The sequence below is a fragment of the Gorilla gorilla genome, chromosome 3, assembly GCF_029281585.2.
Source record: "Gorilla gorilla gorilla isolate KB3781 chromosome 3, NHGRI_mGorGor1-v2.1_pri, whole genome shotgun sequence".
NCBI classification, from domain to species: Eukaryota; Metazoa; Chordata; class Mammalia; order Primates; family Hominidae; genus Gorilla; species Gorilla gorilla.
The window spans coordinates 201,942,311-201,956,611 of NC_073227.2; the positions used below are offsets into that span (position 1 = coordinate 201,942,311).

The window sequence follows — 14,301 nt, forward strand, 5'->3', positions numbered from 1 at the left end:
TTCTGATATACACATATCTATATATATTTATTTTAATATATGTGTACTCATACACATATATAATATAGAACATTTAGTATTAAATATGAGAAAAATTAGAAAATGAGTCCTTTTTCTATTCAAGGACATAGTCAAGTCAGGTACAGTGGATATATCTATGTATGCAATGTTAATTTGCCATATCTTTATGATGCATACAAAAAAACAGTATATTTGCCATTTTAGGAAATGTAGGCATGTCATTACTAGTTCTTGTGAAGTTAGGTTTTGTTCTAGAATTTTTGAACTTAGTATCCTACACTTTTTACCAGATGCTCAATTGTTTTCAAATTTCAGTCCCTAAAACACACTCTTTCTTAATGATATAGAGAAGTTACTGGAGTTAGCATACTTCAAGGATTTCTGGGAAGGGCCACATTTTCTTTCCCTGGAATTTTAAATTCAAGTGAATTGATGTAAACCACAGGAAAGCCATTGCTGGTTTGTCAGGGAGTCATGGATATGTACGGGCTGCCTGCAGAACTATAGGCATAGATCAGTGAAGCACCAGACATTCTCTGCCTTCAAGGAACTTCTCCTTATATGGTGAGTCTAGGCACAGGGCCTGCAACTTACATTCATTCTATGAGTACATTTGGAGGCATTGCCAGCCTTGTTGCATGGGAAAGCTGAGGGGTATGTAATGGTAAAGACAGCAACAGCTGTGGAGTCAGACAGTGCTGGCATGAATCCTGCTCTCAACCATTTTCTGTTGTGAATCCTGGACAAGGTGCTTTATCCCACTGTGCCTCAGTTTCCTTTTATATAAAAGAAGATACTAGCATTATTTCACAGGGTAGATATGAATATTAAATAAAACAATACCTGTAATCGGCATTCAATAACTAGTAATCAATCCCTTCCTTAATGCCTACAAGTTCTAGAAGGATGAATTCTAAAGAGTGATCAAAGTAGCTGAATAAATTTGGAAAACCTTTTTAATGTAACTGAGCTAAACAGGGACTTAAGGTATCATAGCACAATCCTGAGAGACTCTTATATTTACAGGAAGGTAGCTAGTCAGCTCACATTGGAAAGGGTAAGGGCTCAGCCACTCATTTTTCCTCCAGGGTTTGATGTGGTGACCAAATGCATGAGCTGAGGCCTCCTTGACAATGCTGCCAGTCCTGGAACGGTTTGCAGTGTTGAGGCAGCTAAGAAAGGCTCACCTCACAGGGGACACTCTGAGTCCCATGAATTGCTACCATGTCCACAGAGAACTGAGTGGCAGTCTTACCGAAGAAGTGGTTGTTGCCGGCATTAAATGAAATAGTGCAAATAGAGTACTTACTGCTACACATGAAGTATTGAACAATACATGTTGATTGCTGTTGCTATTATTATTATTTTCCCTATAAATTATGGTAAAATCAAAACATAAAAACATGTAAGGAAGACACTTTTCACAGAATTTTTTAGAAGGGCAATGGCAATGATGTCGACTAAGACTTTCCAGAAAAGTATCAACTTAGTTTTTAAAAAACAAAAACAAACTAGTGAAAGTCAAATGAATAAGATATAGATGCATATTCTGGGCCCAGAAGCTGGCTTTAATATTCCTACCTCCCTGAGATTTTGTGATTATTTTTGTTGTTGTTGTTCATTTGTTTGTTTGTTTCTGTGATGCCTTATCTAATCTAGAAGCTCAACAAATGCTCTCAAATAAATGGATACTGGAATGGGGGAAAAAGGTTTCTGGAATGGAGAAGAAGGTTAGACATATGAGTCCCCTCCCCTTTCTGAGAGTTAGTTAAGTTTCATGAACTAAGTCTCTTATGCAGACAGGAAGGGAAGAAGAAAAACTGTGTTGCAACATACTGGTTTTTATGGTAGATGTTCCATTTTGATACCTAGTGTACATAAGCCACTTGTTGTAAAAAGGTTGGGCATGGGAGCAGCCATCTTTATCACAGCCCAATAGAGTAGCATTGACCACATGGCAGGTATTGTATATTAATAACCATTCACACAGACAAATAACTTTTAAATATGGGAAACCTCTCATGGCCTTGGAAACTCTGTGTTATTATATTGGATTTTTGTGGAAAAGGAATTCTGACATTAGTGTTACTATGACACATTTTAACATCTGCATTTCCTTTTAAAATTTATTGAGATATGAGTATCTCCTTATATACCATTTATTTCCAATTTTGTGATATCAGAATGGACTCTCACTGCACAACAGAAACTGCCTCTGGCTGTATGCCAGTCATCTGATATTTTCTCAGCTGCTGGATGGTCTATCGATCTGGTCACCTAAGGTGAGGAAAAAAAAACAAGCTCAACAAAAATTGTATTCAAAGCTCTTGTGATCATTTTTTCCCCTTTTGTGGCAGCAGGAGGGCAATGGGGGAGGGGAGCTTTTTCCCTCTCACTGGGGAAAATGAGAAAATCACAGCCACACACAATTTATGTAGGTCATGCTACCAGTGAAAGGAGAATAAGTCTATGTCCATTTCCTATAAAAAGAGAGCAAAATGGGCCCACTCCAAAATTTAGTCTTTTGTCTGTTTCAAAAACACTTTATGAACTGAAATATCCAGCTGTTTCTATAATGTCATATTGAAAGTAGTATTTGCCCAAATGAAAAACCTATGGAAAATAGTCAAAGATTTTACTCTACTACTAGTAAATACTTTAGGCAAATGAGGAAATTACTAGCATGGATTGCCATTCATTTTGTGTAAATCTAAAGTTATGAACTGATGGGGAAAATGAGAGCATTAGATACTTACCTAGTGCTAGAATCACTAAATACATTATTTTGACATGAAATTTTATTTTGATCTATTTTAATTTGTGCCAATAAATGTCTCACCATTCTTTAGTATAAAGACATTATTTCTCAAGTGCTAAATAATAATAGAGCTATAACAAAAACATTGAGAAAAGTTATTTTGATGGCATTTTTGGCTGTCATAAAGCCAGCCTCCCTCCACCCTTTTTTTTCTTTGTAGTAAGCTATTTTGTATAAAATAAGATTATTTTCAACCTCTTCAAACGGGATCTTCAGCTTTCTCTCAGACAAGGGGGTTGAAGGTCGTGACAGAAGACAGTGGAGAAATATGGATGTGAGCAGAAAGCCCCAGAGGGAAATCAAAGGGGACAAAGAGCAGGAAATTAGAGGAGGCAGAAGGTGCTAAAGCAGGCAGGGAAGGGCACAGGATTCAAGCTGATCGCACCAAAGTGGCCCAAGAGAAAAACTGAGAGACAGGGTGGGCCAAAGAGCATGGCGGGAAGGTGAAGGGTGTCACACTGACACTCAGACTTAGAGCTGGAAGACAGATTACAAGTGGAAGCAAAGAGAATTTTTTTTATTATTATTATTGCTTAGTACCCATTTGCCCATCACTCTTCCCAAATGGCTATTGCCCCTTTCTGCTTTACAGGAAAAATAAAGGCCATCAGGGGTCAGGAATTTCACAACATCATTCCCAACTTTCCCCCAGACCTTAAATACATCTGCATGCCCATCAGTCCCTCCTCCTCATTGGTGATCTCTGCTGTGCTATGCACCCCGTCAGGCCCTGTCAGCCCGGAGGCTTTATTCCAGAGATCACACTCTCTCTATTCCACCTTCAACCTCCCCCTCCTTGACACATTTCTTCCATGCAGAAACATGCTCAAATCTCACAAAACAACCATGGGGAAAAGAACAAAAGACAGCGCAATATCCAGTGACTTGTGTATTTTTCCCCTTTCACTAGGGATCGGTTTTTTCTCCCCTTCATCGCTTAAAATGGACACTCTTGGTCGCCTCCCCAGCATGTTGTGATCCCTCCTTTTTACTGATGGAACTGTAATTTTGTTCAGCTCTCCACTGGACCCAACCTCAGAGGTGGATTCTCTCTAACAGCACTTGAATTTTCTCTAGTTATTGTTATTGGACCAGGGTAGATATGTCTTTAAAGTTTGCTTTTAAAAAATGGAAGAACCCAGTGTATAGTCCATGCTGGTGTATCAGCTTCTCTCTATCTCTTTCTGAAATATAAGTAAATAAAACCTTGTTCCTATAATCTGCCTTCAAGCCATTAGAGAATCAGTTTTAGGATGAGGCTTGGTGAAGGGGGCAAAGCTCAAAGAGAAATGCCCTGGTTACACTGAAATGCTGAATTAAGTAACGCCAGAGCCTAAATTGCCTCTAAATTCCTGTTAGGTAACATCATAACTCTCCTCATCCAAAAGCTATTTTGAGCTGGATTTCTGTTGGTTTCATCACAAACCATCCCAATTTAAATGTAGCTCTAGTGGACCACAATATTCACTTTTATTCAATCTCCTGCCCATTCCAAACTTCACCTCTTCACCAAAACTCCAGAAAAACACCCAGTTCTGGCTAAGATCACCAGGGAATTTTTGCTAACTCCCAGGTAGGGTATTTTCTCCTTCTATTAATTTCTCAACACTCCTTACTTCTTGAAATACTGCTTTCCTTTGGAATTTAGAAAATACAGTTCCTAGTTCTTAACCTTAAAACTATTATTTTGTGAAGCAATTCTGTAGTATGAAACTCCTATCAGAGCTCAGATCTGCAAATCCATTTTTCTGTCAGCTATGTCTTCTTGGTGGGTTCTCAATATCTTAATACGGACATATCCAAAATCGAGTTTGTCATGTTTCTCCTTAACTTGGGTCTCAGATTTTATCCTTTTGCTTTATGCTGTCTCCTCATTGGTAATTCTACCAAACACTCTGTTACTAGTGACAGAAATTTGTCATCCTCAATTCCTCTCTCCCTCCTTTCCCAGTGTCCGCTAGGAACCTAGGGTGCTTAAATGATTCTCAAGCCATGCACTCTTCGTTCCTATTACTTCTGCCCAAGGTCAAACTCCATGCATCTCTCTCCTAGATGGTTACAATAACCCTTTTTTTTTTTTTTTTTAGGCAGGGTCCCACTCTGTCACCCAGACTGGAGTGTAGTGGCGTTATTACAGGTTACTGCAGTCCTGACCTCTTGGACTCAAGCAATTTTGCCTCCTCAGTCTCCCGAGTAGCTAAGACTACAAGGCATGTGCCACCACACCCAACTAAATATTGTTGCTGTTTTTAATTTTATTTATTTTTTTGTAGAGATGTGGTCATGCTTGTTGCCCAGGGTGGTCTTGAACTCCCAGCCTCAAGTGATCCTCCTGTCTTGGCCTCCCAATGTGCTGGGATTACAGATGTGAATCACCACACCTGGCCTCATAATAATCTCTTAACTAGTTCCCAGGCTCTGTTTCTATCCTTTTTAAAATATCTTTCATCATGTTACCAGGCAGAATAAGTGTTATAAAATCAAAGTGTGGTTATGTTACTCTTTGTTTCTAAAAATACCACTTATTTGCCATTTCCTATAGTATTGATGGCATGCAAGTCCTCACCAGGGACCAGGCCTCATCTTTGTTCCTTGCTAGCTTTGTCATCTCCATACCAGGCATATGAAATTATCCAACTTGCTGTTTTCCTCTGATATATTTTCTGTGGTTGAAATACTGTCTTCCTTAGGCCAATTAATAAACTCTCCTATGTAATTTTTCTCCTCTGAAGTCTTCTGCTAAGCACATTTGATGTCTCCCTTCTTTTGATCATCTCTGCTAATTATAAATATCCATGTTATAGCATTTAACTCACTATATCACATGATTTGACTCATATGTCTTCTTTCACAGTTGACTCTTAAGTTCCTTCAAGGGAGCCACAGTCGTCTTCATCCCAGAACTTCCCCATTAAAAAAAAAAATAAGTGAATAGAAAAACATTCCATTTCTTCAGAACTGTTCTATTAAGTTTAGTAATTCAAGAGTGTTGATCTAGAATATCTTCCAAAGGGGGCAGAAAGTACTTTTATCTTACAGAACAATTCTAATCAATATCCAGTAGCTAGCTGCCTGAAATTCTGAAGGAATTCTGAAGCTATACCCAAGCTCAGCTTGGGAGCCTTCTGGTCAATTAGCATGACCACGGGAATTCTCTTTCTTGTGCTCAAAAGGCTTTGTTCCTTAATATAGTTAATATTTCAGATAACCTACTAAGCATCTAACATTGTCATAGTGACAGAATTATTTTAAATATTAGAATCAGGAGAGATACACAATCTCTTTGAATATAGACTTAGAATGATTTTTAGAGATCATCGTCTGTATCACATGTAAGAAATCTCAGACCCAAGATGGAGAAAATATTTTTATGTAATAATATAGTCAGACTAGAACCCAGGTTTCCTGACGTTCAATATTGTGTTACCAGGGCTCATTAAAAAAGCCTAAAGACAATATTGTACTTGAATTCTGGAAACTTGGAGCAGGCATTATATTCTGGATTGGAAAACCACAGAGGCAGATATGAATGCAAGTAAATAGATAATCCTATTCTTTTTTCAAGCAGAGCCCTGGTTTTCTATCTTCTAGTTTAACCTGTATGAATTATGTGAGTCACCCGTGGCTACATGACTAGTATCTATGGTGGTAGGAGATGCATTTCATCAGATGAAACTGATAGTAATGAGAACAGGCTCTCAGCTTAGTTTCAACAATGCAAAGTTGTTTAAGTTTTGGGATAGTTGCTGAAATCTCTTTGCTTCAATTTTCCACCGGTGTCCATAAAGACAAGTAACTTTTAAATGTGAAAAACCACAGTGACCTCATAGGCTGCTTATTCATATTCCATTAACACATGTGAAATGCTTAAGGAGATGATGCTTATAAGTGTTAACTATTAATTTGATTTTGAGAGAAATCTTCATGGATTTATTGTGTCACTGCATGTCTTATGAGCAGAGATATCAACTGTCTTTTTTCTGGATTATTCTTTCAAGGTTTTTATATAGTGAATGGTTTTGAAAACAGAGGTAATTCCTCCATTTGGAGCAGAATGCAGGTTGTTTATTTCCTATATAGAAGATTCAGGTTTTCTAGGTTGAGGATTCCTCTCCAGTAACACAATCCATTGCATGAGAAGGTGTCACATGGCCCCGTTTGCTCCCACCCTGGGTTCAGGGAACCAATTCAAATGCTGAAACACTAGCTGCTGCTGTTCATATGAATAATCAACTGTTCTTTACTTCTGACCTAGAAGCCTCCTGTCTTTTGCTAGCACTCATTAAACTGTGGCAGTCTAACCTCTTAGCTTGCAAGTATAGTAAAGTCTCAAACTCTTCCCAGTTCTTGACATCTGAATTCTGTTTATGTTTCTAATCGTAATTCTAACAGTCTGTTTCAATGAGTTCTGTTTCTTCATTCGAATGAATAGTTTCTCCCAGCAAAGTGATCACTGACTTGAATTTTCAGATTATCAAATCTAACAGCAGAGATCCAGAATCAGGCATAGCTCTCACATACTTACTCCTGTAATCAAATTATTTGTTCCTGATTAATGAGGAAATGTTTAGAAGCTGATTCAGCTATTTCAAATTTTCATTTCTATGGTAAGTGTGAAGTACTGAGGCGAATATCTTAGTAAATGTTTCTTTTATGTCAAATACTCATCTTCAAACATTCTATTGGTCTAAAAACTGTGCTTCAACCTCATCTCTTCAGTGAACAGATGCAAGGTGAGCATGCTATTCCCTGACATTCTGTCCAATCATCAGAGTCACTCATTAGGGACTTGCCCTGTGCTCTACATATTCTCTTTATTCTTAAATAGATCATAGGCTACAGAATGGTAAGGAAAATTTTTGAACAAATATACATTATGTCTATAACGCCAACACATTCCAGGTACTCAATAAATGTTTGATTCTATGAAAATATGTATCTTAAAATTATTTATTATTATATGCCTTTCTTTTTAAAATCAACCTAAAAACTTTAGGAGAATTGGAAAAAATAAACAATTTTGGTTATTCTTAAGGTTGTAATCCCAAAAATCATTTAAGAACATAAATGAAGACAGAATAAAATAACATATTTAGCTTCTTGACTTAATTACCTTTGAATGCTTACTCATCCCAAAGGAGAACCACAATCAATGTCACTATTCTGTAAAATACACGGGAAAAGTATCTTGATTCTAAACTCAGTGGTACTCTTAGGTTTACTGTGGATGAAAGACTACCCACAAGAGTGATGCTGAGACCCTGGGGCAGTAAGAACTCTGGAGACATCTTGGAGGGAGCTCTATGAAGCTGGAGTTTTGTTAACTTAAAAAGTAGACCGTGACACTTCGCCCTGGGTTACTTCCCTAAGGCTGCTCCTTGGGCTTTTGTGAAATAATAGCACCTTCAAATCTAAATCCAAGACCTGAAAAGCTCTCATCCATGTTACTTACAAGCATTTCTTGAGGGAAGATAAATATAACGCTAGGCCTTGCCTCATAATGAGTGTGTCATGGGAAGAGAAACAGATAACATCCCCTCCTCCGGTGCCTACTGAGTGATAGTTTTAGAGTCTAAGACTAGAGAACAAATCTGGATAACTGAGAAGTTTCTACTTGGGAGTCCTCAAGGGTTGCAAGCAAACATTTCTTAAGTACATTAAACATCTTAGCAACTCTTTCCTCACCATTATGTTCCAGACAGTATATGTTCTTAAAGGTTAATATACAGAAAATGATAGGGATTCTGAAGACTTCATAAGGGACACTGAAGACTTCATAATCCCACTTTACCTGGTTTATACAAAATTGATTCTTATCAAGTAAATGTCCTCTGCTATAAAGAACCTTTACAGACCTTACTCCGGAATAATATATAACTAGGCCATCTCTTCTAAAAAAAGTGTTATAGTCAGTGTCACAATTGGTTGTCAAACATCTCAGCCTATAACACCTGCTTTCTGAAGGAGAAATGTGGCAAAAGTCATTATAGGAAATTAAGACTAAAATGGATAGTATCTTTCATTATTGACATGAGAGAAGAACATTATGTAAAATGTCCTGAAAACACTTCATTACTAAAGCAATCTGATGCATTAAGATGATCAAAATATGTATTTGAAAATTTATTTTCTAAGATTTTTTCTCCATACTAATATTCACAGAAATATTGCTAGAAAAAAACTCCTTGAAATTCAAAAACTGATGTCTCTTATCCACCAAAACAACCAGAGTTTAGTTGCCTCATGGGTAGTTGACAGCAGGTGGTCATAATTAACACCAAAAGACTTACCAAAGTAGAATTGCCAAGTTAACAACCACAAGCAGGTGAACTGGACTCAATGAGCAGTGAAAAATGTCTGAGGCAAAAATGGTCCATTTCCCCATCATTGATTTTCACTGTCCAATGAACCATGTTTCTTCATTTATTTTCTATTGCATTTTCCTGCTTGTGGGTAGATTCCCTCATCCAGAAGTTTCCATGTTGACCTCAATTACTCTAAAATTCTGGAGAACTACTGAGTGATGTTCTTAATTCTGTAAGTTATATATAAAATATTCACATGGATTCTAGCTTGCCCTGGAGAAAACGTCTCCTTAGAGCAAGCTGTAGAAATCATGTTCACAATATGAGGACTATTTATTTAAAAGGGAAATATGTTCTGAAGCTGGCATAGTTTAGCATCACATAATACTGACTGGATTTTTTTTCTCATGAATTTTACTATGTTGGTATTGCAGTTCTCATCAATAGGGCATGTAGAACCTCATGTAACCCTAAACACTGATAATCCCTTGATCACCAAACAGAAACGTGAATGTGTCTCCAGTAGCTAGGGAAGAAAGGAAGAAAAAAAAATTGGAGTATTTCATTTTGGTACATGGAATGAAAGTATAAAGGGAAAACGGAAGAGACAGAAGAGGAGGTGGTTGCTATTTTTAAGTAATCTTTACTACTGATCTGAAATCTGAAGACTTTTACAGTGACATCACAATAACTCTGCTGATAGAATGTAAGTTCTGTAGGATGGTAATTTTTCTCTATGCTTTATGGTAGTCACCAATACTAAGCACAGTAGCCAGAACTAATTGATACTAATTGAACATATGAATAAAATCATTAATCTATTCACAAATGATTGGATTAACATTGAAATGTAAAGCTCATTTAAAATGTTATTTATAAGTAATGATAAAAATGAAAGAAAAGGAAAAGTCATCTGAACTGTTAATATTGCAATGTGTATTATGCCAACTAACAAGCACTTATTTAGTGCTAATTGTTTTGCCCAAGTCAGTTGGAACCACGAGGAACACACAGAAATTCACTCTTGGAAATATGCATACACACACATACATACATGCAAATGTCAGCCTTTGCTTTCATAGCTTTATATTTCATCAAGTGTTGTTACTTAAATTACTTCATTGAGAGAGAATCTTCTTTACGTGTTTACATTTTTTGACTGCACCAAGCAGATAAAGTTTTACTTAGAATCCTGTTTGCTGAATATATCAGAAAGCCACTAAAATTTAGATCTGATAATGCTTAAGCCATTTTCTCTTCATAAGTTTCCACCTTAAGCTATTATTGACAGGAATTGCTCTACTCACAAAGGAGACATTACCAAAGGCTTTGCTAGAAGACATTTATACCCTTTGCTTTCGTATTTTAAATGATTCTACATATCCAATTTCTATTTATGTTGATATGCCAAAAAAGGCAATGTGAATGGAATCTCTTAAAAAATATATAGATTGAAAGATTGACTTGACATTGATTTAAGTGATGACAAAAATGTGGAATTTATCTTAACATTTATCTGAATGTTAAAATGGCAGCAAAAGTAATTATAATATGCCCTAATGAAGTCAGTGTTCACATAGAGTGAAAAATCCCTCTGAATTCTCTGTTAATAAAGTTTACATGTGGGATCACTTACGCTCAGTGCATACTGGGTTAGTAATGGTCCTCAACCAGTACACATTTGGCAAGGTCTAAGGGGTGCTATTGGCACGTACTGATTAGAGGCCAGGGATGTTGCTAAAATGCATTATCAATGCACAGGACAGTTTCTACAACAAAGCATGATCCATCCCAAGATGTGAATTGTGCTGAAGATGAGAAACCTTTGTCTAGAACAGAGGTTGCCAAACACATGAGTCAAATTTGGTCAATTTTCCCATTCTGGAAAAGCCTGTGAAAAAAGAATGGTTTCATCATTTTTGAATGGTTGAAAGTTTTCTTTTTTTAAATAATACTATATGATACATTAAAAAGTATGTAAAAATGAATTGCAGCGTTTATAGAATAAAGTTGTATTTGAACATAGCCACACAGATTGTCTATGGCTGCTTTTTGTCAAAACTGTTGCCGGGTTGAGAAGTTTTGACAGAGACTGGCTCACAAAGCTTAAAATATTTACTCTCAAGGCCGGGCGCGATGGCTCAGGCCTCTAATCCCAGCAGTTTGGGAGACTAAAGCTGGCGCATCACTTGAGATCAGGAGTTTTGAGACCAGCCTGGCCAACATGGTGAAACCCCGTCTCTACTAACAAATACAAATTATTTGCCAGATGTAGGTGCCGGTAGTCCCAGCTACTCAGGAGGTTGAGGCATGGGAATCGCTTGAACCTGGGAGGCAGAGGTTACAGTGAGCCGAGATCCCACCACTGCACTCCAGCCTGGCTACAAAATGAGACTCTGTCTTAAAACAAACAAAAAAGAAAAAAAGAAAAATTACTATCACTTTACAGCTTTAATTTCATTATTATTTTTGCTGATTAAAATGGCATATACTTTTATTTATTTATTTATTTATTTTTGAGACAGAGTCTTGCTCTGTTGCCCAGGCTGGAGTGCAGTGGCGCCATCTCGGCTCACTGCAAGCTCTGCCTCCTGGGTTCACGCCATTCTCCTGCCTCAGCCTCCAGAGTAGCTGGGACTACAGGCGCCCGCCATCGCGCCCGCCACCACCCCCGGCTAATTTTAAAATGACATATACTTTTCTACCTCCATACTTTCTTCAGTTCTTTAGCCTTTGACGCCTAGGTGGGGTCAATGCGCACAGCCAGTCTCAAGGTAGTGGTCTCGATTTCATGAGTGACTGAGTTTTTCAAGAATACTTCATGGGTGCTGTGTTTCCTCTTTGTGTTTTTTCTTTTTATGTTTGAGAAAACCTAATTACTGTTGCCCCTGATTTTAGTTGGCTATAGTATTTGTGCATTATGCTTTCCAACCTTACATATGGCTTCACGATCTTCAGTTACTGAAAGGCTATGGTGAACTCGAACGAAAATCTGATTCTTCTCTTCCAGCCCCTATCGGCATCCCATCATTCATGGGTGGTGTTTGTTTTTCTTCTTTTTTTCTGAAGAATGCCTAAAATTTCTTTATTAATTCTTAAAGTTGAATGATTATTTGGTAGATTTCTTGATGTTGATGTTTCTATATAAAACTTTCCTGGTGTAATGTGTAATTCTGATCTGCAAATTCGCTTGTTTCTTGACTTCATGAAAATGTTAATTTATTATATTTTTGATTACAGTTTTCTTTCTTTTAGTGTCTCCACTTCAGAGATACCAGTAGTCTTTATGTTAGAGACTCTTTGTTTTCTGCTTATAGCATAAATTGCTAGTTGCTGTAATATCTTTAGCTTTTTTCTCTTTATTTATGAATTTTTAAACAATTATTTTTCCCATTTGAGTTTTCATGCATGTCTATCATAGGTTTGTGTTTCTAATTCAATAATTCTCAATCCTGCCTGAACATTAGGATTACCTGTAGGAGTTTTAAAAGTCTCAAGGACAGGTTACATCCCAGAGCTATTACATTAATAAATTCTGAGGCATCCAAGACATTGGCATTTTTAAAATTTCTGAGGTAGTTCCAGTGAAGTCCACCATTTTAATAAATTTAGATATATAAAGATTTTTGTTTGCTTATTTTCTGGGCTTGCAATCTCCCTTTTGATCTTCTGTCGTTTTGTCTTATCTGTTAACAATGTCTTATTAAATTTGTATTTTTAAAACTTTTCCAGAGCTTGAAGCTCATCTGGATAATTTATGTTCTTTTCGAAATTTCAAAATAAATAATTCATCTCAATTGTGCGTGTTTTATCACCCTCTTCTCTTCTCCCTCTCTCCCTTGTCTTTCCTCCTCCTTTCAGTTCTTTCAACCCTGCCACTTGATCTTCTTTCATTTGTACTATGCTGGGCTAGATCTGTCAGGGTATTTCCTGCTTACACATTAGAACAGCAGCTGTATCCAGGCTTTCTGGTTAACGTGATACAGACTAAGCATATTTTTCACTGAGACTTGTTTTTGGAGAACAGTTTGTTTCCCAGCTCTAGTTCCTATTTGAGGTCTGGATATTATTTTCCATCCATTTTTTTCTGGTCTGCAGGCATGTAAATTTGGTGGAGAAGATCCACACCGGGGCTGAGTCCAGGCCTGGCTAGTAGCTACTTGGGCTCTGCTCTCTCTTCCAGATATTATCAATGAGTTCTCGCAGGTCAGCTTTGCTTGCTCAATAGTATGTCCCACTGTGATTGGTTTTGACTTATCCTCCTTTCCCTCTATACACACACCCTAAGGTAACATCATATCTGAGAAACCTATGTTAGTTTTTTCCATTTGTGCTGAGGTCCTTGGGAGATACCTCAGGCCTTCCTCTCTCAAATTTTTTCTTTGACTTTTCTAAGACTGCATACTTAGTCCACATCTCTTCAAATTGGAAATACAAGTTTTGATGAAAATTCTCAGAATGTTATGAACTCATCCGTGTTCCTCTATACTATGTTCTGGCGTGGGGTTGAGGACCATGATGGGAACGAGTTAGGGGTTTTAGCATAACACACAGAATTAGAATCTTTTGTTTATTCACTTGTCTTCCCTTGTTTTCTTGCTTCACTTCACTGTCTTTGCCTAGAAATATGTGGTTTAAATTTTGAGACAGGCTTTCCAGCATAAGTTTGTAAATCCTTCAAAATAGAAATGTTTTTGCAAATGCTCAGTTTGAAACAAATGCTAATTAGTAGATTGTCAAGACAAGGGTTTTGAACGTTTGAGCAAGATCATTTTGTTGCATCACACAATAAGTGTGTTCTGAGGGCTGGGTGTGTTGGCTCATGCCTGTAATTACAGTTTGGGAGGCCGAGGTGGAAAAATCACCTGAGGCCAGAAGTTTAAGACCAGCATGGGTAACATAGCGAGACCCCCCCTATCTACAACAAATAAAAAGTTAGCTAGGTGTGGTGGCCCATGCCTGTAGTCTCAGCTACTCGGGAGGCTGAGACAGGAGGATCTCTTGAGTCCAGGAGTTCCAGGCTGCAATGAGCTATGAGTGCACTACTGCACTCCAGCCTGGGTAAAAGAATGAGACCCTGTCTCAAAAAGAACAAAAAAAGAAAGAAAACAAGTGTGTTCTTAGCACCTTTTCTCTTCGTGGCTCTCATACATTCAT

The 14,301-nt window shown here is 37.5% G+C and overlaps 1 long non-coding RNA gene across 1 annotated transcript in view; it reads left to right on the forward strand.

Annotated features, from left to right (window-relative positions):
- Positions 1-4,229: 4,229 nt before the first annotated feature.
- The window catches only part of LOC134758375 (uncharacterized), a 1,115,837-nt gene continuing 1,105,765 nt past the window's right edge, over positions 4,230-14,301 (forward strand). The window contains exon 1 of the long non-coding RNA XR_010133555.1: positions 4,230-4,412. This is a non-coding gene — a long non-coding RNA (uncharacterized lncRNA). The remainder of the gene's footprint in view (positions 4,413-14,301) is intronic.